Source organism: Mustela nivalis (genome assembly GCF_964662115.1).
Source record: "Mustela nivalis genome assembly, chromosome: 19".
NCBI lineage: Eukaryota > Metazoa > Chordata > Mammalia > Carnivora > Mustelidae > Mustela > Mustela nivalis.
In genome coordinates, this window is record NC_139038.1 from 40,986,677 (window position 1) to 41,011,718 (window position 25,042).

At 48.0% G+C, this 25,042-nt stretch overlaps 1 pseudogene across 1 annotated transcript in view; it reads right to left on the minus strand.

The window, feature by feature from the left end:
• Positions 1 to 15,737: 15,737 nt before the first annotated feature.
• The window catches only part of LOC309854013 (extracellular serine/threonine protein kinase FAM20C-like), a 36,187-nt pseudogene continuing 26,882 nt past the window's right edge, over positions 15,738 to 25,042 (minus strand). The window contains exons 6-10 of the transcript XR_014316613.1: positions 22,286 to 22,466; positions 21,458 to 21,567; positions 21,229 to 21,309; positions 16,662 to 16,721; positions 15,738 to 16,070 (exon numbers count right to left, since the gene is read on the minus strand). The product of XR_014316613.1 is annotated as an extracellular serine/threonine protein kinase FAM20C-like (transcript). The remainder of the gene's footprint in view (positions 16,071 to 16,661; positions 16,722 to 21,228; positions 21,310 to 21,457; positions 21,568 to 22,285; positions 22,467 to 25,042) is intronic.

The window sequence follows — 25,042 nt, forward strand, 5'->3', positions numbered from 1 at the left end:
TACTTTACAATGTCATATTACTAAGCTTAGTCTATAAACCCAGGAAAATTGAATTACTCTCCTACCAATAGGACTTCTCACGATGAGAACTGCTCCAAAATAACCTGTAGGACTCAGACCTTTTGACTTATTACATAATAATATTATATGATAATTATTATAATTATGATATAGGAATGAGTTATTATATATATATATATGTATATAAAATATCTCTTTCCATAGATCTGTTATTAGATGAAGATTATAATGCCTTATTAAATACTCACTAGAGGCTGGTTTAACTTATAAGATACTAATCATGTACTCCCCAAACCTGATTTAATTATAGTTGAAAACCCACCCCATGTAAATCTCAGAGACATGGTTTATTTAAAAAAAAAACTGGAAGACACATACAACAGAAAGCCTACATCCAAACTGGAAAGGTCCATATCGGGTCATACTATGTACTCCCACTGCAGGAAAGCTAGAAAGATACTCTTCATGGGTGCGTATATCTAGAGTAAAACCCTGACCTCCTTCACAGAAACCGAGTGAGCAAATGAATGTGCCTTCTTACTCCCCTGAGCCCATAGAAGACCTCAAACTTCTCTTCAAACCAAAATGAAGGTTGTAATTCTCTTTATCTTCCTTTCACCTATCTTAACTGACCGTTCCTTTCTACAGTGGGCAGAGCAGTATACTGAACTATATAATCAGTTTGTTGGATATGTGGAATTTTGCCTATGTCAAGTACATCCAGGTTACCCTGGTGTGTTTTGCCTTTACAGGGCACTGATTGGCATTCTCTGCAGGATTATATTTCAAATGTAATATATGGAGACATTATGTACCAGGATAACTCTATCACTAATCCAGATGTTTCTTCCTGGCCCATCCTCAGTGAAACCTAGAGTTCACCAGGACTCCATGACCAAACTTTTTCATACTCTCAAGCTATTAATGTCTTACCTGACCTTATAAGCCTACAAATTAATACCCAACAACTAGGGCCTAAGCCTAAGATACAAAACCCTCCTCATTGCTATATCAAGGATGGCATATATCAAATTTGGGATACATATTTGTGGGTCCTACCCACCATTGGACAGCTCAGTCAAAAGGCAGTTTTATGCCAGGAACAAAGAAATCATACATATGATACATGGGCAAAATGCACACGACATCTAGGACGGCTATCATTAGAAATATGTTCTGAAATAATAGTACTCCAGGCTACTGACTGGTTTGCTACTGATTGGATACAGTGTCCTGGCATTAGATGGACAGCTCCAGACGGAACCCACTGGATATGTGGAACTAAACTGTGGCCCTGGCTTCCTCCAGGGTGGATAGGTTGCTGCACCTTAGGATTTGCCTGGATTCATGGGCGTGATACTAAAATCATCACTACTCCAGCAAATCTCCCAGTTTAAAGCAGAGATGGACACAATCTGTTTTTAAGTGCTATGATCACTTCACATCCATTTTTGCTCCATCTGTGGGACTAGAGGATGTCATTTGCCATGTAGAAGCCCTTAATAAATAAACTGCAAAGGCACTCAGTGATTCACTAAATAGCATCCCCTTACCTAATATTGAAGTCTCACAGATGCGCAAGGCAGTCCTACAAAATAAGATGGCCTTAGATGTCCTGACAGCAGCATAGGGTGACACATGTGCAATTATCAAAGCAGAATGTTGTGTGTACATCCCAGAATATCAGAAATTTCACAGGACTAGTAAAAGATAATATTACCCAGATTGAGATTCTTCAGTATCCTTCTCTCTCTCTCTCTCTTTCTCTCTCTCTCTCTGTCAGTGATTGGTTAAATTCCTGGTTTAAAGGAGGACTGTGGCCAACAATTAAATATCTCCTTTTTGGCGTTCTCATCCTTATGGCCTTGATAATCTTAATGTGTTGCCTTGTTCAGTGTTTCTCTGCTTGGTACCGAGCTCCATTGCTGCAATGACTTCATGACGACAGATGATACTTACCACACACAGAGACACTTCCTCACTGTCAGCGCTGGATTCAGCTGCCTCCCTCTTTTGTAACTTCCTTACACATTCCTCAACTGATCAATGTTGACCCGAGTAGGTAGGGACAACTCTACACCCCTATTCAGCAGGAAGAAGTTACAGAAGATGAGACCTTCCATCTTCAACTACCGTAAAGATTTAAGGGTCAACATAGTTCAGGGGGGAATGATGTGGGAAACAGAGGCAGAAGAAAAATTATTAAATTTTCTTACCTACTGACAAGCCCTTAGAACAGGCAGAGTGACCCTCCTCTAGGGACTCAACTACCCCCACCTTAAGGCTTTGCTAAGGGCAAAGGGCAATCCTAGCCTGCCTGACCTCTACCCCCAACCAGGACCCTATAAATCTACTTTAACAATTCCTTTGGAAACTTTATATCTAAACCTCCAAGATAGTGTTGACAAACATTCCCAAGCATATGGCCCACTGGTAGACATCGAAAGTGTCTCACATAAAGGTTTAATTACTGGTAATGAATAACCTTTTCCCCAAAACAATAGCTAGCCCCTCGAGGTCCTAGGAATTTGCTTCCATAATTCCTTAGAGACTGACACCATCCCTAACTTATTCCCTACCCATCTTATAAGTACATAATAGACCACTCCTGATAACCCCAGGGCCTCTCTTCTTGTCTACCAAGCCTGTAAATGTACAAAGAACGCCTCAGCATTCTTTATGAAGAACTCATTTCTGATATTGGTGAATCTTAGCAGCATGAAATTCTGCAATTAGAGTGTTTTTTTTTTTTCTTTATGGAACATTTGTGAGGATTGTGGAATGTGGCTGTCCAGACTAAGTGAAATTCGGTATAATGATGTTTCATAGATTTTTTGGGTTTTTTTCTCAGTACTTTAGGGTGTCGTAAAAGTTTCAGTATACAGTTTCTGTTTATTGCCATTACTTTGTGGATAAAAGCTTAAAAAATATCACATTGAAGGATATTATGTATGTGTAGACATATGCAGGTTGGGATTTTAAACGCTGGGTTGCAGTTAATTGAAGTTCACTGAAATTCATGGAACTGGATGATTTCTTGGTTCCGCCAGTTATGCTGTGATTTATGTCAGTTTTGGCAGTTTCTAAAGCAATAATGAAATATCTTGATGCCAAATTAATTGTCTAAAGTTTATTGAAAATAATTTATTGGTAATGTCTCACTCCTCCACCCCCAGGATATGTCAGTAGCTATACATTTCCAAATCTCTGAATAGGAAGGTTTTCTCTGTTAAAACTTGTTGGCAAGAGTATGTGTAGTTGGAGATGCCGGGTGGGTCAGTTGGTTAAGTGGATCCCTTTTGCTCAGGTCATGATCCCAGGGTGCTAGGATTAATTCCCTCATCGGGCTACTTTTTAGGCGATATAAGCCAAGTGCTTAAAAAAAAAGCACTTGGCAAATGACTTAGATACACTGCCAATATTCGTTTACTTCCTCTCTTTACTTTTTCATTTTACTCTTTGTATAGCCCCTCTTTAAAATTTTGTTTGTTTTTATTTAATTTCTTTTCAGTGTAACAGATTTCATTGTTTAGTGTTTTAGGCGGGGAGCCTTCTTCTCTCTCTCCCTTTGTCTGCCACCCTGCCTGCTTGTGCTCTCTCCCTCAAATAAATAAAATCTTTTTAAAAAAGTATGTACAGTGGAAATTTCCTTATTTGAGTTATAATTAAGCTTTATATTTTGAAATCCTTCACTAATAATCCTTCATTTATGGACTTAAATATATTTGCCCTTCTCTTTCCCAGTCTAAGAACTTAAACTCATCACAGACTGACCAGATGACTAGATGCAGTAATCCTCCTATTTACAGATCTTTAAGATAAGAGTTTTCTGTCAAAACACCTGGTGTGGAAGGTGTATTCCCTATAGACTTCCTGTACTACAGCCCGAGGGGTCGTCATAGTCTTTGCTGTTTAATTAAGAGAAAGACTCAGGGCTTCGCTTTTTCTTTATGGTTCATTCTTTTTTTTTTTTTAATTTTTTTTTTGGAAAGTGTATTACTGAAATAGTTAATACTTTGTGATGCCCCAAGGTAATGTTTGGTTCTGTTAAAACAGGTGAACATTTGCACTTTTTCATGCTTAGTGTTTATTGAATGGCCATTATTTTTTTAAACTATTTTATTTATTTATTTGACAGACAGAGATTACAAGTAGGCAGAGAGGCAGGCAGAGAGAGAGAGAAGAGTTAGCAGGCTCCCAGCAGAGCAGAGAGCTCCATGCGGGGCTCGATCCCAGGACCCTGGGATCACGACCTGAGCCAAAGGCAGAGGCTTTAACCCACTGAGCCACGCAGGCACCCCTTGAATGGCCATTATTGAGGGAGTAATCGGAACAACAGACGGAGGTGGAGCTTCACTGGGTAACAGGAAGAAGAGTGGGACACCTTATCAAGTCTTCATCTGTAACGTACACTCACCCTAATACGAATGCTGATAAGGGCCACCACTTAACCTGCATTTAATAAATGGGCAGTATATTAAGCCTATTTCATGGATTGTCTCATTTAATCCTTTTAAGGGTATGATACTTCGCTCCATTTTGCAGATAACAAAATGAGCCTTAGAGTTTACATTTCCAGCTGGGTTTATATTGTACTATTGCACTTGACTCAGATCTTTTGCTACTTCACGTTCATATTGTTTTTAATAAATTTTTTTCTGAAAACGGTATTGCCATCACTACAGCCACCAGTCTGTATGCATCATTAGACACCCACTGTAGCGGTCAGATGCCAAATTCTGTTGTTTTATTCTTCCTAAGGTCACTACCACCTTAATTTAAGTCCTCATTCTTTAATTTTTCAGTTCAGTGTGAACTTCATTAATTGCAAATCTCTACAGTACAGACCTACACCTGGACTCTTGGAGTAGCTTTGCTCAGCCATGTGTCCAGTGATCTCTCTAGGAAACATAGAGCTCAAGTAGCTTGTCTGCCTAGAATTCTTGGTTGCTGCCTGATGGCTGCCTGATTGCCTGAGGAGGTATTGCCTTTTTTCCTTGAACAACCTGGGAGCCCTGGTCACGGTCTGGCTCTGTCCTACCTACCAGCTCATCTTTGCCACTTCTTACCATGCATCTTTGGGTTAAACTTGTGTTCCTCAGCATGTTCTCTCATGTCCCTGCGTTTCCTGAAGACTTTCCACCTCTTAGTTTTACCGGTAAAAGCCACTTTTAGATGTAAGACCCAGCTCATGTAAACTCTTTTGGGAAACCTCTTGATTCCTTTTTTTCTGTGGTCATTGAAGAAGTATGTGTATTTCATTTTATGGTGGAATTTCCTTTTTACATTTTTGCCCCAGATTTAAATTGGAAGCCCACATGGCCAAGGATAGTGCCTCTGACAACTGTTAAATCTTCAGAGGCAAGGTCCTAATGTGCTACAGCTTTTGGCTCTTAGGTATAATTTTAAAGTGTAATCCATTCTCCCAATCTCTAGTTTTAAAATGTTTCCTTTTAAAAATAATGTCCTATATTGGTCAGTTTTTTTCTGCAAATAGGGCATGTCTATTAAAAATTTTTAAAGGCACGGAGGGGGGGGGCACCTGGCTGGCTCAGTGGGTTGAACCGCTGCCTTCAGTTCAGGTCATGATCTCCGGGTCCTGGGCTCGAGTTCTGCATCGGGCTCTCTGCTCAGCAGGAAGCCTGCTTCCCTCTCTTTCTCTCTCTCTCTCTGCCTGCCTCTCTGCCTACTCTGTCTGTCAAATGAATGAATAAAATCTTAAAAAAAAATTCTTAAAAAAAAAGCACTTGGGGGGCACCTGGGTGGCTCAGTGGGTTCAGCCTCTGCCTTCAGCTCAAGTCATGATCTCAGGCTCCTGGGATCGAGTCCCCACAGCAGGCCCCTGCTCTGCGGGGAGCCTGCTTCCCCATGCCCAGCCCTCTCTCTTTGCCTCTCTGCCTACTTGTGATTGTTGTCTATCAAATAAATAAATAAAATCTTTTTAAAAAAAACACTTGGCAAATGACATAGATACACTGCCAATATTTGTTTACTTCCTCTCTTTAGTTTTTCATTTTACTCTTTGTATAGCCCCTCTTTAAAATTTTGTTTTTATTTAATTTCTTTTCAGTGTAACAGATTTCATTGTTTATGCACCACACCCAGTGCTCCATGCAATACCTGCCCTCCATAATACCCACCACCAGCCTTCCCCAACCTGCCACCACCCCACCCCAGTGCTCCATGCAATACCTGCCCTCCATAATACCCACCACCAGCCTCCCCCAACCTCCCACCGACCCACCCCTTCAAAACCTTCAGATTGTTTTTCAGAGTCCATAGTCTCTCATTGTTCATCTCCCCCTCCAATTTCCCTCAACTCCCTTCTCCTCTCCATCTCCCCATGTCCTCTATGTTACTTGTTATGCTCCACAAATAAGTGAATCCATATGATAATTGACTCTCTCTGCTTGACTTATTTCACTCAGCATAATCTCTTCGTTTTCATGTTGATACAAAAGTTGGGTATTCATCCTTTCTGATGGAGGTATAATACTCCGTAGTATGTATGGACCACATCTTCCTTATCCATTCATCCGTTGAAGGGCATCTTGGTTCTTTCCACAGTTTGGCGACCGTGGCCATTGCTGCTGTTAACATTGGGGTAGAGATGGCCCTTCTTTTCACGACATCTGTGTCTTTGAAGTAAATACCCAGTAGTGCATTTGCAGGGCCACAGAGAAGCTCTATTTTTAATTTCTTGAGGAATCTCCACACTGTTCTCCAAATTGGTTGCACCAACTTGCATTCTGTCCAACAGTGTAAGAGGATTCCCCTTTCTCCACACCCTCTCCAACTCATGTTGTTTCCTGACTTGCTAATTTTGGCCGTTGTAACTGGTGTAAGGTAGTATCTCAGTGTGGTTTTAATTGGAATCTCCTGATGATGAACATTTTTTCATGTGTCTGATAGCCCTTTGTATGTCTTCATTGGAGAAGTGTCTTTTCATGTGTTCTGCCCATTTTTTTGACATGATTATTTGTGTGTATTGATTTTGAGAAGCTCTTTATAGATCCTGGATATCAGCCTTTTGTCTGTATAGTCATTTGCAAATATCTTCTCCCATTCCGTGGGTTGCCTTTGTTTTGTTGACTGTTTCCTTTCTTGTGCAGAAGCTTTTGATATTTGACAAGGATTTCTTACATGCAGATATGATTGTGTTTCTTTTTTGTAAATATTGTAGTCTTTGCCTTTATAAAGAGACCATTTTGGGTTTTTATGATTATTGATAAGATTTGTTTTAAACCTGTCTTGCTATTTGTTCTCTGTTTTTCCCACCCATCCTCTTTCCCCTTTTCTTCTACTGTCTTTGGCTTAGTTGAATTGGTTTTTGTTTTTGTTTTTAAATCCAGTTTTTATCATTTCTTCTTAGCTATAACTCTCTGGTTTTAGATGTTCATTTAGTATAACTCTTTAGTATGTATCTAAGGTTATCTTCCAGATTTTTTCCCTATCCAGGTGACTCCTGACCAGCTTGGGGATTAGGGATGCCAGCCCCATATAGAGTTGAAATCCCAATATAACTTATGAGTCCCCCAGAACTTACATACTTCCAGCCTACTGTTTACAGGAACACTTACCAATAACATAAGCAGTCAGTTAACGTATTATGTATGCTGTCTATATTTTACAGTGTATAATGTGGTGAATTCAGTTAAAGAAAAGAAAATACGAAGAAAATCATAAGGAAGAGAAATACTGTATGAAAAATACAGTATTTTTCATACCATGTATTTTTTGAAAATAAATCCACTTGTAATTGAACCCACGTAGTTCAAACCATGTTGTGCAAGGTTCATCTGTAGTTGAAGAGTACAGGTATGTGGCCACTTTCCTGTAACTAGCCTTTCTGCGATAGTGCTGTTGTAATCCTCCGTAAAAAAAAAAAATTTATATAGTCAATTATCTTTTAAAGTGATTGCAAAATATAAAAGAAGAAATCTTTCCTATTTTCCCACATACATACCAGTTCTGGTGCTCTCCATTCCTTTGTGTAGAGCCAGATTTCCATGGGGAATGTTTTCATTCTGCCTGAAGGACCTCCTCTAACATTCTTTTTTTTTTTTAAGGTTTTATTTATTTACTTGACACAGAGAGAGATCACAAGTTGGCAGAGGGGCAGGCAGAGAGTGAGGGGGAGGCAGGCTCCCTTCTGAGCAGAGAGCCTGATGCAGGACTCGATCCCAGGACCCTGAGATCATGCCCTGAGCCGAAGTCAGGGGTTAACACTCTGAGCCACCCAGGTGCCCCTTCCTGTAACATTCTTATAGTTTGCGTCTGCCAGTGATTCATTCTTCTGTTTATTTCTCAGTTTTTATTTTGCTTTTCTTCTGATAACAGCTTTTTGAGCTATAACGCATATATAGTATGGTTCATCTAGTTAAAATGTGTGGTTCATTGGTGTTGAGTGTATTGGCAGAATTATGAACTGTGGCCTCATTTCATCACCCCCAAAAGGAATCCCCTGGTTTTTCCTTGTCACTGTTCAGGGTGCCCCCAGTCCCAGTGCACACAGCCATCCCCAGTGCTAGGGAACCCCTGATAAACCCTCTCTCTAAAGATTCAGGGTTCTGGGTATTCTGTATAAATGGAATCAGATGACATGTGGTCTCTTGTGACTGGGTCCTTTCACTATCATCATGTTTCTAAGGCTCACCTTGGAAACATGCATGTTGTAGCATGTATCAGTACCTACACCTGTTAATAGCCAAATGATATTCTGTTGTATAGGTAAACCACCTTTTGGCTATGAATGAATAATGCTGCCATGAACGTGAGTGTACACGTTTTTGTATGGATCCATGTTTTAATTTCTCTGGAATTTAGGCTTAGACTCGGAATCACTGGGACAAATGGTAACTCTTTAGCCTTTTGAAGTCTCGGCTTTTTTCCAATGTGGCTGCACCATTTCATATTGCCAACGGTGTATGAGGCTTCCAGTTTCTGTCCTTGTTTTGAAAGACGTTTTCAGTGGGTATAGAATTCTGGGTTCAGTTTATTTCTTTCAGTACCTTAAAGGTGGTGTTCCATTGTTTTCTGGGTTTCATTATTTCAGATGAGTAATCTGCTGCCATCTCCCACCCCCCCTTTTTCCTTGTCTACAAGGTGTGTCTTAGTTGCTTCTAAGATTTCTCTTTATCCCTGGCTTTTAGCAGTTTATGATGGTCCTTGGTGTTGTTTTCTACATGTTTCTTGTGCTTAGGGTTTGTTGAGCAGCACTGTGCTTTCTACTTAAAGCCTGTAGTCTGTTGGGAAATAATAAGGAACATTTTTATAAAATGAACTAATGTTCAATCTACATTCCTAATGACTATAGTTGCAGCTGGCCCAGAAGAGCTAGAATTCTTTGAATTGCCCCGGGTACTGTTTTTCCTCCCCCAAAAAAATTGCTTTAGAATGGACCTTAGAGATCATTTTATCCAGTCATTACATCCAGGAATCCAGTGAGCTTAAGTGACTGGCCCCAAGTCATGAAACAGGTTAGTAGTAATAGAACCTGGACTAGACTTCTCGACTAGTTTTGTCCTCTTCTGCGAAGTTGTATCACCTTTCTGACAGACCAAGCATTAGGAAGATGATAAGAGGCATTCCTCTGTACTCTGCAGTATGAGTGCTATTATGCCTTAGATTTTACGGTTTCTTTACATTGAAGATTCAGAACTGTGGTAGACACGTGTGTATTTCATAATGAAATAAGAACTTTCTTCTCAATGCCAGCTCTCATTTTTTCTGTAGAAAGCACTTACGTGAAATACTCCCCGTTACAGTCTGAACTATCTTAGACTTCTAATACTTGGGTGTTGTCATAGGAAGCCCTGTGATTTGGTTTGCACAACTGGGAAATTTGATACAAGGGGATTCAGGGTGTGAATTAGCTTTCTCTTGATTTGACTCCTTTCCTTTGATGATTCTTCTTGGATGATTTTCTTCATAGATGATTGTGGAGGTCCTGTAGTACTTTGGCAGAGGCAGAATGCTTTACATGCTTTTATCCTTTTTGAAGTTTATGAGATTAGCTCTACAAAACATGCATTAGAAATACTGGATTGTCTCGTTATATGGAACATCTGGTTGTCTTGGAGTTGAAGTTTGATCAGTATGTTTATATGAGGCTTTCAGAAGTACATTTAGAAGTACATGATGAGAGTATTTGTTAGAGAAGTTTGAATGGAGTTTGGAAAACTGAAATGTTAAAATATTTTAAAGAAAATACTTAAGAAAAGGATGTTTTTTTAAAGGTTAGATGTACATATACAGAATAGTCAGACTAATCCTTCTTGGTGTACAGGTGTGTGAATGTTCATGAACTTATTAACCCTGTAATTACAAGCAGTAATAATATTTGCATCATCCCCAAGAGAACCATTTTGTTTTTCATCATCAACAGTGTAGAATTTGTTTGTGCATCCTCAGTATTTGACATATCTGGTTCTTTGTCCTTTTGTAATACCAATATAATAGATTTAATGGTCTATCTTTGTAGTCTTAATTTGCATTGCCTTAATGACTAATGATAAGTGTCTTTTAATGCGTGTTTTTTTTTTAAGATTTAATTTATTTAACAGAGATCACAAGTAGCCAGAGATGCAGGCAGAGACAGAGAGGGGGAAACAGTCTCCCCACTGATTGTAGATCCCTAGGTGGGGCTCAATCCCAGAACCCTAGGATCATGACCTGAGCCGAAGGCAGAGGCTTTAATGCACTGAGCCACCCAGGCACCCCATCCTTTCATGTGTTTTTATGCAAGTCACCCATCTATCTCTGGGGAAATGCCTTCAGATATATTTTTTTCCCATTTCATTTATTACTCAGCTTTCATACAGGTTTTCATATATTCCAAATAACAGTTTCTTAGATACATATTTTGCATATTTTCTCTCCTAGTCATTGGCTTTCATTTCCTTAGTGGTGTCTTTCAGTGGGAGAAGGAATTTGAGGAAGGTGGTCAAAAGGCACAAATGCCAAGTTAGAAATAAGTACTAAGGATGAAATGTACAGCATCATGACCATGAGTCTGTTGTATTATGTATAGGAAAGTTGTTAAAGGAGTACATTCTGAGAGTTCTTACCCAAGGAGAACTTTTTTCCTTTTTATTGTATTTAGAGAAGATGATGGCTGTTCCAAACTTGTGGTAATCATTTTATGACATATGTAAATCAAATCTTCATGCTGTTCACCTTAAACTTTTATAGTGGTATGTGTCAATTATTTCTCAAACCTGGGGAAATGCCCTCTTTCAGAAAATGGAGATTTTTAATTTTTTGAAACTCAATATATGTATTTTTTTCTTTTGCAGGTTATGCTTTTTATGTTTTGTTTTTTTGAGGATTTTGCTTATTTGACAGGGATCACAAGCAGGCTGGGAGGCAGGCAGAGAGAGGGGGGGTGTGGGGAAGCAGGCTCCCTGCTAAGCAGAGAGCCCAATGTGGGGCTCCATCCCAGGACCCTGGGATGAGAACCTGAGCTGAGGGCAGAGGCTTTAGCCCACTGAGCCACCCAGGCGCCCCTGCTTTTTATGTTTTATCCAAGGAATCTTTGCATAGACATGGTCCTAAAGATTTTCCTTTATTTTTTCTCAGAAGTTTTATAATAACTTTAGTTTTACAATTAGGTATTTAATCCATTCTTATATATGGATAAGAATATGGATTGAGGTTCTTAATTTTTATGTATGGACATCCCACCTTTTTCTGTACCAGTTATTGAAGACTCTCTTTTCTCTAATGAGTTAAATTGGTATCTTTGTTCAAAATCAAATGATCCTATGTATGCGTGTATATGTATCTGAACTTTGTGTTTTTGCCAATACCACACCATCTTTAATTACTATTAGTAGTCATCATAAATCATGAAATCCAGTAACATCAGTCCCTCAGCTGGGTACTACTTTTTCAGAATTTTAAAAAATTACTTTCTTACTCATTTAGAGTCTATGAGGTCCTCTTTTTTCATCCTCATTTCTGTGAAATTTGGTGAGATTGTGACTGGATTGCATTGACTCTGTAGCTAGCACTGTCCAGTAGCAATAAGAACTTCTTGTAATGAGGGGGATGTTTCCCATCTACACTGTCCAGTATGGCAGTGATGGACAACATGTGACTTGAGCACTTGAAAAGTGATTAGTGAAACTGAGGAAACGAATTCTAAATTTTATGTGATTTTAATTAAGTGCAAATATAAATAGCCATGTAACTAGCGACTGCTGTGTTGTGAATCAGGTCATTTTGAGGAAAATTGATTTTAACATTAGTAAGTTTTCTCACCTACAAGCATAGTATAGCTCTTACTCAGTTAAGTCTCTGATTTCTCTCATCAGTGTTTCGTATATTGTAGCGTACAGACCTCCTACATATCTTTTTACATTTATCCCTGAATAGTTAATGTGTTTTTATGCTATTAAGTTGTACTTTATGTTTTATTTCCAGTTGTTGGTAATATGTCAATAATATTGTATTTATTTTAGTATTTTCATGTTTCAGGTATGAAAGAACTTTGCACTCCTGGTATAAACTCAATACTTTATTACGTTTTACCCTTTTTATGTATTGCTGGATTCAATTTTATAATTTCTTAAGGAGTTTTGGTTCCATATTCTTGAGAGAGCTGGATCCTTCTCTTGTGTTGTCTTTATTTTTGGTGTTCTGATAATGCTGACTTCATAACACTGAGTTGAAAAGGGTGTTCTTTTTGGAAGGAAGAATTGGTGAAGAATTCTTTCTTAAATTTTTGGTGGAAATTCACCAATGAAGTTGTCTTGGTGGGGGTATTCTTTTGGTTTTGTTGTTTTAGTTGTTGAAGTCTTTAAGTACAAATCAGTTATTTTAAATATATATAGGTCTTGTACTTCACCTATTCTTATGTAACCTTTGATAATTGGAGAAATTCTTTGAGACATCTCATCTAAGCTGTCACATACACAAATTGTAAGTTTCCATTGTCCTTTTAATATCTATAAGACTTGTAATGATGTCGTTTTCTTGATTCTTGGTAGAATTTGCATCTTCTTTTTTCCTTTGACTTAATGTAGTTTTCCGTTTTTGAAACCTTTGGAAAGACAATCTTTTAAACTAATAGAAAAAGATGGAAGTAATACTCATTCCCTAAATTTAAGAAATGTTAACTCTTTTTGTGAATTTGATTTGGATAGTTTTTTTTAATTAAGATTTTATTTATTTATTTGCCAGAGAGAGAGAGAGAGAGCGAGCACAGGCAGGCAGAGTGGCAGCAGAGGCAGAGGGAGAAGCACGCTCCCCACCGAGCAAGGCGACTGATGTGGGACTCGATCCCAGGACACTGGGATCATGACCTGAGCCAAAGGCAGCTGCTTAACCAACTGAGCCACCCAGGCGTCCCTGATTTGGATAGTTTTGATTAAAATATTCAAACACTGAACAATTTGCAGGAATTGAAACAGTGAGCATGTCTTCTTTTTCTCCCTCAGTGCCTTTCCGAACCACCGTTACTGAAGGAGATCTATATCATTCCTTTGCATATTTCTGTATTTTTTGGTACATATTTGTATGAATTCATCATCTGTATAAACCTTTTTTCTAGTTGGAAAATCTGTCTAAATGGTGTACTTTACGTATCTTTTTGCACCTTGGGTTTTTTGTTTTTGTTGTTCTTGTTGTTTGACTTAGCTTTGTGTGACATATAACCATGTTGATACTGGATCTAGCATGCATAAACAGAGTTCCAATTTTCTTGTAGGATACCAACAGTTTGGGGTTATCAGGTTTCAGGTCTAGAAAAGAGAGTGGAAAATGGGAGGGTCGTAAATGGTGTTCGAATCTTTTACTGTACATTTTCCTTATCCAGAAGTATAAACTTCTTTTCGTATGTTTGTTAGCTGTTTGAAATTCTTCTGTTTGTTAACTGTGTTAGAATGTTAAGAAAGTATAATCTTCTGGACATTGTTTCCAGAATTATAATTTGAACGTTGGTGTTCCTTTCATTTAGTGCCTTTATACACTTTTCTTATGTTTTCTGTCCTTTGTCTTGTTACCTGTAATTTCAGGGTGCAAAAGGAGCAGATTTTCTTTCTTTTATAAGTTTCAGGTAATGTAAGGATGTTACAGTTTTCACATGGCTCCTTTACTGTTGCTTGTTACTTTGAAATGGGAAGGAAAGCTTCTCCACCTTTACTCTCTGCCTTTCTTTTTCTGGCAGCATCCATTGCATGTGAAGTCTTGCTGGGTGCCATCAGTAGGTCACCAGGTGGAAAGGGGATAGCTTTGCATGCTCTATGTGGAGTTAAGAGACAAATCGGGCTCCCAAAAGATTTCCACTAACCAGATATCCTATCAGATGGGAGTTGAAGGTGTCAAGGTGCTAAGAACCTAGGTTGGTGATTTGAACTGACTTGGTAAACTTGAAATTAATAATAAAGTGTATGCCTTTGTGTGTGTCCTACAATCTCGAAGGCATGGCTGCATCTGTGCCATACCTTTCTGATTGAAGAGATTGTTCCAGGGTTTTTGGTTAAAAATTTAAATCCACCTCTAGAGATTGTTTTTTGCAGCTTGATGTAGAAGATTTCAGTGCTGAATTTCTTTCCTGTGTTTGTTCTCTGGTGTTTAAGAATCAGTAGCTAATGGTTGTTTGAAATCACTTTTCTTTGGACTGCTGTGTGGAGGGTTTATACCCCATAAAAAAGATTTATATATTGCAAGACTTCAAACGTGATCCAGCCTCAGAATATGTGAGCTACCGGTATTCTGTAGAGGTAGCAGTACAAATATGCTATGTTGAAATTTTTTTAACTTTAAAAAACCCGTGGCACATGGACCGGGGACCTGGGGGGTAAGGACAGCAGTCCTGGCTTCAGAGTCCCTCTGTTCTCTTGGGGCGGCCTGGGAGGAGGCTGGGGGGTATGCTCTCCCGGCAGCAGAACTGGCTGCTTCTGATCGTGGGACCTCGTCAGGTCCTCCTCCAGGTACTTACCTGTTCCCCGTGCAGCAGGGACAGGGGCCCAGCAGGAGGCTGGGGGGGGCGGTGAGGCCATAGGTACGCAGGTACAGCCACAGGCAGGAAAGGGCAGGGATGCCTGAGCCAGTGGTGTTACCAGGGGAGTGCTGGGTGGGAAGTGAGTGCCAGGTGGGTTACTGATGGGGGCTGCCTTTGGGGTTCACTTTATCATCCCCCCATTTACTTCCTTGGTAGCCTGGTTCTGCTGTGGGCCATACCCCCTCCGCCTGGCAGGCAACGGCTTGGCCATTCTGGAAACCTAAACTGACTTTTGTGCTATATGTCAGCCCCTCCCTGAGCCTCCATGTCCCCACCTGTGAAATGAGGAAAAAAAGATGAACCTTGCTGTTTTGCCTTAGAGACCAGGAATAATTTGTGGTGGCAACTTTGCGTGGAGCCAGGTGCACAGAAACCAGTGGTCCTGGGGCACCAGAGGGGCTGGGAGCCCTGGAGGTGGCCAGGGCTCTGATACCCAGGACTCTCTGCTCCCTGGGACTCTCTGGGGTTTATGTCAGTGCTCATCAGTGTCCTCCCCTTGGAACCCCTGGGGCTGGCCTGTCGCGGTGCCCCGTGCCCACACTGAGCCCCTGCAGGCAACAATCTCGGGGAGCCCCCAGGCAGGCCTCCCAGCAAGATTCAGGCCCTGCGGCCTACAGGGCCGGACTTCTCCTGGCTCCAGTGGGCACACCTGGGCTGTGTAGATGTGATGCTGCCCTCTGGGACTGGCCCATGTCCCTGACCCACGGAGCGGTCCATCTGTTCCCGCAGTCTCTGAATCACAGCGTGGGCACATGTGTCCCTCCTCCACGGCAGGCCGGCGGCTCTCGGTCACTACCTGCCGGGGGGCACTCTGTGCTCGGCATCCAGGTCGTCTTCCAACACGCTGTGTGGCCCGTCCTTCTCCACGCAGTCCCCAAAGGCCCGCAGCACGATGCGCAGCTGCCGGTCCAGCGCCTCCAGGTGCGGCCGGTACAGGACGGGGGCCACGCGGTCCTTGCGCAGGGACTCTGCCATCAGCAGGCTCAGCCGGTACTCCTCCTTGGCCAGGAGCTGCAGCCGAAGGTAGGTGGACTTCCGGACCCTGCCGGGGAGAGACAGGTCAGGCCCCAGCCTCTGGGGCCTGGGCAGAGGGGACACCGGCACCAAGCCAGGGGCAGTCCCAGGCGGGTCCCTGCCTCCCGGAGGCGCTGCAGTAAGGGTCCTGCCTGGCAGAGCAGGTGGCCACGGGAGGCCTGGCAGTGCCCACAGGGACCCGACACTCCAGGCAGACGCAGGGCGGGGAGGATGGCCCATGCATCCAGGAGACTGAGCCCAGCTCAGCCCCACACACCTTCCCCGGGCAGGGAGCTCCTGGTTCTGCCCCATGGCTTGGTTCCCCACCCGTAAAGGAAGAGGTATGAGGGGGGAGCCCCAAAGAGGGTGGCAGCGAGGGGCACAGAGTGCTGGGGGGGCAGGACGCCAGTCTGAGCCCTAGTGTCTTCATCTGTGATGGGGGCCATCACGGCTGGCCTGAGACATGCGCCGGGAGGGGCTGGGGATGCCACAACTCGGGCTCCGGGTGCTGGGCTGCATGCTGCCAGGCTGTGGGAGTGAGGCTGGGGGCCTCTGCCCAATCTGTGGCTGGACTGAGGGCTCCCCAGGGGGCGGGGGGACGCAGAGTGGGGCGCCATACCTGCAGCACTGCTGTAAAGGCACCAGAATGGACAGCTCATCATGGGAATACTTCCCAAACCTGCCGAGGAAGCACAGAATTGTTGGGGACACGACACACAGGACACCTGTGTACAGAGCCTGCAACAGGGCACTCCATGGGGGACCCCAGCCCTGCAGTGGGCAGCGCCCTGTGTGCCCTACTGGAGAGCCACAGCCATGGAGATGGGGCAGTGTGTCCCCAAGACACTGCTGTCCCCCAAGTCCTGGCTTTGTGTCCACAACGCCCCAGCTAACTGTCCCCATTACCCAGGACTGTGCCCCAGCCCACTGGCTGAGTGTCCCCAGCACCCCCAGTGGACTGTCCTCAGCACTGTGTCCCTAGCACCCCCAGGTGAGTGTCCCAGCACACTGGGTGAGTGTCCCCAGTGCTCTCAGTTGAGTGTACCCAGCACTGTGTCCCCAGCACCTCTGGCTGTCTGCACCACCCCAGCACTGTGTCCCCAGCAACATCGGCTGAGTGTCCCCATCACAGTTGCCTATCACCAGCACCCCCTGCTGACTATCCCTAGCATCCCTGCTGAGTGTCCCCAACACCCTTGCCTATCACCAGCACCCCAGCACTGTGTCCCTAGCACCCCCAGCTGACTTTCCCCATCACCCTGGCTGAGTGTCCCAGCACCCTCGGTTGCCTGTCCCCCACCCCGGCACTGTAACTAGCACCCCTGGCTGAGTGTCCCCAGCACCCGTTGGCTGTCACCAGCACTGTGTTCCCAGCTCCCACAGCTGTCTCAAACACCCCCTGCACTGTATACCCCAGCACCCCAACTTAGTGTCCCAGTACCCCTGGCACTGTGCCCCAGCACCCCCGACACTGTGCCCCAGCACTCCCGACACTGTGCCCCAGCACTCCTGGCTGAGTGCCCCATCACCATCCGGCGGAGTATCCCCAGCACTGTGTCCCTAGCACCCCCGGCTGAGTGTCCCCAGCACCCCCGGCCTAGTGCCCCCAACATCCCAGCACTGTGTCCCCAGCGCCCCCAGCTGGCCGACCCCAGCACCTCTGGCTGACTCTCCCCAGTGCCCCCGACTGTCTCCACCACTCCGGCACTGTGTCCCGCACCCCTGGCTGACTGTCCCTACTATCCCTGGCTGAGTATCCCCAGCTTCCCTGGCTGACTTTCCCCAGTGACCCTGGCTGAGTGTCCCCAGGATCCCAGCACTGCATCCCCAGCACCCCCAGCTGTCTCTACCACCCCGCCCATGACCCCAGCACCCACAGCTGAGTGTCCTCACCCACAACTGACTGCATCACCCCAGCACGTGTCCTCAGTGCCCCTGCCCGACTGTCCCCAGTGCCCCAGGCTGAGTGGCCCCAGCACCCCCAGCTGACTGTCTCTAGCACCCCGGCTAAGTGTCCCCAGTACCCCAGAACTATATGCCCAGCACCCTTGGCTGACTGTCCCCAGCACTTTGACCCCAGTGTCCCCAGCTGACTGTCCCCAGAACCCAGCACTAGATCCCCAGCACCCCTGGCTGACTCCCCAGCGCCCCCAGCTGAGTATTCCCAGGATCCCAGCACTGTATCCCCAGCGCCCCGGCTATCTCCACCACCCTAGCACTGTGTCCTGTGTCCCCTGCACCCCTGGCTGACTGCCTGTATCACCCCAGCACCGTGTCCTCAGTGCCCCTGGCTGATGGCCCCAGTACCCACAACTGACTGTTCCTAGCACCCCTGGCTGAGTGTCCCCAGTACCCCAGAACTATATGCCCAGCATCCTGGGCTGACTGTTCCCAGCCCACCAGCACTTTGACGCCAGTGCCTCCAGCTGACTGTCCCCAGTACCAAGTACTAGGTCCCCAGTGCCCTCAGCTGACCGTCACCAGCACTGTGTTCCCAGCGCCCACAGCTGACTCTCCCCAGCAGCCCTGGCACCGTGCCCCAGCTTTCCCGGCTGAGTGTCCCCCACACCCCCAGCTGACTCCCCAGCACCCTGGCGTTGCGTCCCCAATGCCCATGGCTGATTGTCCCACGCGCTCCCTTGTGGAGTGTCCCTAGCACTGTGTCCCCAGCACCCCTGGCTGACTCCAGCACCTCAGCACTGTGCCCCAGCATTCCTGAGTGTCCCCAGCATGCTGGCACTTTTCCCCCACCATCCTGGCATTGTGCCCCATATCCCCTGGCTGAGTGTCCCCAGCACCCAGCCTTGTGCCCATCACCCTCAGCTCACTGTCCCTAGCACCCCAGCACTGTGTCCCCAGCACAGCCAGCTGTCACCAACACCCCCGGCTGAGTGTCCCCAACATCACAGCATTGTGTCCCCGGTGTGGGACTAAGTGTCCCAGCACCCCCGGCACTGTAACCTAGCACCCCAGCTGAGTGTCCCCACACCCCCCAGTGGAGTGTCCCTAGCACTATGACCCCAGCACCCCAGCTGGGTGTCCCTAGGACACCTGACTGTGCCGAGCACCCCTGGGTTAGGGTCCCAACACACCCAGCACTGTGTCCCTAGTGCCCCCAGCTGAGTGACCCCAACTATAACCTGGCACTATAACCTAGCACCTGGCTGAGTGCTCCTCGCAGGAACTTAGCCAGCACTGTGGCTAAGTGTCCCAACACCCCCAATACTATGCCCAGCACCCCCAGCTGAGTATCCCCAGTACAACCGGCACTGTGCCCCAGCACCCTGGCACTGTAACCCAGCACGTCTGGCTGAGTGTCCCCAGCACTGTGTTCCCAGATCCCACAGATGACTGTCCCCATCACCCTGACACAGTCTCTCCAGCACCCCTGGCTGAGTGTCCCCAGCACCCTAGCAATATGTCCTCAGTGCCCCTGGCTGTCTGTCCCCAGCACCCAGCCCTGTGTCTCCAGCACCCCAGCTGAGTCCCCAGAATCCCAGCACTGTGTCCCCAGTGCCACTGGCTGACCTCAGCACCCAGCACTGTGTCCTAGGGTCCCCGGCTGACTATCCCCAGTACTTCTGGCACTTGCCCCAGCATTCTGGCACTGTGTCCCTAGCACCCCCAACTGATTCTCCCTAGCACACCTGGCTGAGTGTCCCCAACAACCCAACACTGTCCCCAGCACCACCGGCTGAGTGTCCACCTGGCACTGTGCCCCAGCAGCCCCTGGCTGACTGGCACCAGTACGGTGTTCCCAGCTCCCATAGCTGACTGTCCCCAGCACCCCTGGGTGAGTGCCCCCAGTATGCCCAGTGGAGTGTCCCCATCACTGTGTCCCCAGTGCCCCTGGCACTGTGCCCCAGCACTTTGGATTGACTGTCCCCAGACCCCTGGCTGAGTGGCCCCAGCACCCCTGGATGACTGCCCCTAGCACCCCTACTGAGTGTCCCTAGTACCCAAGAACTATATCCCTAGTGCCCCCTGCTGACTGTCCCCAGCACCTCCAGCTATCACCAGCAATGTGTTCCCAGCTCCCACAACTGACTGTCCCTAGCACTGTGTCCCCAGTACCCCTGGTTGACTGTGCCCATCACCCCGGCACTGTGCCCCAGGATCCCTGGCTGAGTGTCCCTAGCACCCCAGCACTGTATCCCCAACACCTCTGGCTGATTGTCCCAAGAACCTCTGGCTTAGTGTCCCCAACATCCCAGCACCATGTCCACAGTGCCCCTGGCTGACTCTCCTCATCACCCCAGCACTGTGTTCCAGCATCCCCAGCTGAGTGTCCCCAGCACCCCAGAACTGTGCCCCAGTACCCCTGGCTGAATGTCCCCAGCATCCCAGCACTGAGTTCCCAGTACCCCTGGCTGACTATCCCCATCACCCCGGCACTGTGCCCCAGCATCCCCGGCTGAGTGTCTCCAGCACTCCGGCTGGCTCTCCCTAGCACACCAACACTAGATCCCCAGCACCCCCGGCTGTCACCAGCACTCCGGCACTGTGTCCCTAGCACCTGGGCTCTGTGGTCTTGTCTTTGCTGTGCCCAGCACCAGACACAGGCCCTGGGATGAGGCATGTCCCTGAAAGTACCCTAGTGTTCTGGCTGCTGTACTGGGGTCTGAGACAGGCTAAGCAGAGAAGGTGCCCCCAGAGTCTGGCCATGGTACTGTCCTTGGCAGTTGGGTGTCCGCAGCCCCCACACCCAACTCCAGGTGCCAGGTGCCAACTTGTCCTAGCACCAGCACTAGTAATCATTTGGGAAAGGCAGGTCCCTGTACCCACATCCACCCAGCAGACGGCTCTCCTCGGTGGCCCAGGACAGCCCAGGGCCCAGCATGCAGTGGCCACAGGCCCTCTTTGTGGGGTAGGGAGGGCCACATGTCCCAGTTAGCCAATCCCATGTGACTATGTGATGGGCAAAGTGCTCCTCACGGCCTTTCTGGGCAAGCAGCCTCTCTGGGCCTCAGTTTCTCCTGGGCAACATGAGAACATCGCAGGACTCAGCACACAGGGGTGACCCTGAGGACCAGGAGGAGTAACACTACCAATGCTTCCTGCCGTCAGGAGCTGGAGACCCAGGGCCAGCACCCTGCATCACACACACAGCATCTGTGGGGGACGGCCACCATCCCCCACTCAGAGCCTGGTCCTCCTGGGTCTGGAGGAGTAAGAACGCGGCTCACCCTCTTCATTGTCCAAATGGATAATAAACGTCTCGTTCCCAAACTTCTCAAAAGTCTCATAGTGATGGCGGTCCATGTTTCCTGTGGAGAGAAGCAAGCTGAAAACTCAGGAGCCGACTCTCTACCTCTGAGCCTAGAGCCCAAGGGACAGAGCAAAGCAGGAGCTTGACCCCTGCTGGGTCACACACAGGGTGGGCGCTCCTGGTGGAAGCCTGGGCTGCTGACTTACCCATGAGGAAGTCAAAAATGGTCATGTCCATGATGTCCAGAACACGGTGGCTGCTGTCATAGAGGGGCGTCTGCTTCACCTCCTCACAGTAGTCGGGGTCCACTTCCCACCTGTGGGGGAGCCCATGTGAGAAGGTCAGTTTCCTCCTCTGGGTGGAGAGGGAGGCCCAGACCAGCTCAGCACAGCGGGATTATTGCAGTGAGGACTTGGGGTGGAGAGAGGTGATCACCTCCCAACCCCCTGCTCCTGTTAATGCAGCCTCTGCTGGCAGCTCTGCAGAGCTGCCATCAGAGGCTGCATTAACATGAGCAGAGCTGCCAGCTGAGGCTGCATTAAGATCACCACAGAGCAGAGCTGCCAGCTGAGGCTGCATTAACAGGAGCAGGGGGTTGGGAGGTGATCAAGCCATGTCTGGAGGCTGCTGTTCGCTCCAGATGCCAGGGTTCTGGAGGGTTAGGACCTGGACACCGCACCCCAGAGACCCCTTCACAGCCATGTCTTCAGGGACAAGAAAGGCACGGAGCGAATGCAGAGTTCCAGTCCTGAGAGGCTGTGTTTCCAGCCTGCACTGGGCCGGCGGCACCACGTGGGGGATGCGTCTGGTTCCCAGAATGAGGCCGCCCTTCCTGCCTTCTATGCATGAGGGGCGGTGTTGCCCACTGGGGGCAGGCAGAGTTGCGTGTGCCCCCCTTTCCTGATACTCCCTCCAGCCCGAGGCTGGTAGCAGGCCCGAGGCCCGTCTGAGCACAGTGGGCAGAAGCCTCTGAGACCCCCGCGATGCCAGCAGAAGGATGCGGCCCCGCATGGCAGGGCCTGCCTGACACTCACTCTGCTTTCTTCCGCTTGTGGTACGATTGCCTCCAGGGGTTCCGCCACATCTTCCTCTTGGCCAGGGACAGGTCAGGCAGGAAGGCCGCCAGTGAGCCCTCAATCTGGTCCGGCTTCCCGCACAGGGCGTGTTCTGTGGAGCAGTAGTAGGAGCACTCCCCGTAGAAGCAGATGTTGTTGGCTGGGGACACACAGGCACACAGGTGAGGGGGGCAATGCCCTATTGCCAGCCCTGTCTACAGTCTGTCCCATGAGGCACGTCTACGCTGTCTGTCCTACAACCCCCTGTCTACATCATCTGCCCCACGGGCCCCCATCCACAGTATCCGTCCAACAGGCCAGGCCCCTGTCTACACCGTCTGCCCAATGGGTCCCCATCCACACCATCCATCTGACAGGCTGGGCCCCAGTCCACACTGTCTGTCCCAGAGGTCCCCATCTACACCGTCCATCCTGGGCTAGACCGCCATCCACACCATCTGTCCCATAGGCCCCTGTTTGCCCCACTGGCCACATTCATGCCATCTGTCCCATGGGCCCCCGTCCACACCATCTGTCCCACAGGCATCGGTCCCACAGGCCCCCGTCCACACTGTCCATCCTACGGGCCATGTCCACACCATCCGTCCCACGGGCCCCCCCATCCATCCTGGGCTGGGCCCCTGTCCACACCGTTGGTCCTATAGGTCCCCGTCCGCACCATCCATCCTGGGCCATACACCTGTCCACACTGTCCGTCCCATGGTCCCCCTCCATACCATTTGTCCACAGGCCCCTGTCTACACAGTCCATTCGGGGCCGAACTCCCATCCCATCCATACTATCCATCCTAGGCTAGACCTCCTCCCTCCATACCGTCTGTCCCACAGTCCACACCGTCTGTCCCATGGGCCACATTCAACCATCTGCCCCACAGGCCTCCCTCCACACCACCCATCCGGGCTAGACCCCCCTCAACACCATCGGTCCCACGGGCCCCCGTCCACACTGTCTGCCTGACAGACTGGGCCTGTCCACTGTCTGCCTGGACAGGCTGGGCCCCCATCCACAGCGTTTGCCCCACAGGCCCCCATTCACACCATCTGTGCAATGGGCCCCCATCCACACCGTCCATCTGATGGTTCCCGGTCTACACTGTCTGTCCACGGGCCTCTATCCACACCATCCACGCTGAGTTGGACCCTCATCCACACCGTCTGCCCAATGGCCTGGGCCCCCATCCACACCATCTGCCTAATGGGGTGAGCTCCTGTCTACACCATCCATCCAAAGGGCTGGGCCTCCATTCACACGATCTACCTGATGGGCCCTTGTCCACACCATCCATCTGATAGGCCAGGCCCCGACCACGTCATCTGTCTGACGGGCCCCTGTCCACACTGTCCACCCAATGGGCTGGGCCCCTGTCTGCACTGTCTGTCCGATAAGCCCCTGTCCACACCATCCACCCAATGGGCCAGGCCCAGTCCACACTGTCCACCTGACCAGCCAGGCTCCCTGACTTTCTCCCACTGGATCTCACAAATCAGTGCTGCCTGTGGTACGAACGCTAAGGCCCACAGAGGGGCGCTGACCTGCCCAAGGCCACACAACTGGGGGAGCTGGCACTAGGATCTCAGACTGACACCTACCGAAATTCTAGAGTCCATGCTCAGTGGCTTAAAAGAGGCATTCTCCCCATGAAAAAAGTATAACGCTCTTGGCGGGAGAGAACGCTTGCCAGTCTCAGCTCTGACAAGGGTCTAGCACGCAGCCCACATGAAGAACTCCTACGACCCACTAAGATAAATAGACCCACTCGTAAATGGGCCAAGGAGTTCTGCAGATTTTCCCCTAAAGAAACTACAGAAACAGCCAACACGGACATGACCCCACCTTGGTCATTAGGGGAGTGCCGCGGGGACCACGGTGAGACCCCGTTTCCTACACCCCCAGCCAGTTTCAGTCGGGAGAACAGACACTAAAGGGTATTGCTGAGGGCATGGGGACACGGGAGCTGCTTCAGTACCACTGGGCTGGACACGGTGTGGCTGCTGTGGAAGCCAGGCTGGTGGCCTGTCTGAAAGCTAGTGTGGAAGGACCCATGACAGAGCAATGCTACCCTCGAGGGAAGCGAGCATGCGTGCATGCAGCACCCGGCACCAAGGGCCCGTGGGAACAGAGCTGCGGGGCCCCCCGCTGTCCCCCCGGGGCTGTCCCTCCATAGAACAGGGTATACTGTTTACCCAGGAGGAAGCCTCCACCGGGGACAATCCATGTGAATGTGACACTCGGTGACAGACGCCACACACTGTCGCATTGTGTGTGTGAAACGTCCAGATAGGCAACGGCACACAGAAACCCTGGGGGTTCAGGGGTGGGGGGCCCAGGGGGGTGATGGCAAACAGGGGTGAACAGAACGTTCTGGAACAGGTGCTGACGTGGCACGTCGCGAATGCACTAGAAGCTGCAGAACTGCACCCTCCAAAATGATGAACTTCATAAAAAAAAATAAAGCAGAGGGGCGCCTGGGTGGCTCAGTGGGTTAAAGCCTCTGCCTTTGGCTCAGGTCATGATTTCAGGGTCCTGGGATGGAGCCCCGCATCGGGCCCTCTGCTCAGCGGGGAGCCTGCCTCCTCCCTCTCTTTCCGCCTGCCTCTCTGCCTACTTGTAATCTCTGCCTGTAAAATAAATAAATAAAAATCTTCTAAAAAAATAAATAAAGCAGAACAAATGTTACTCCATTTAACCACGCGGTATGGACACGTTACTTAAAAA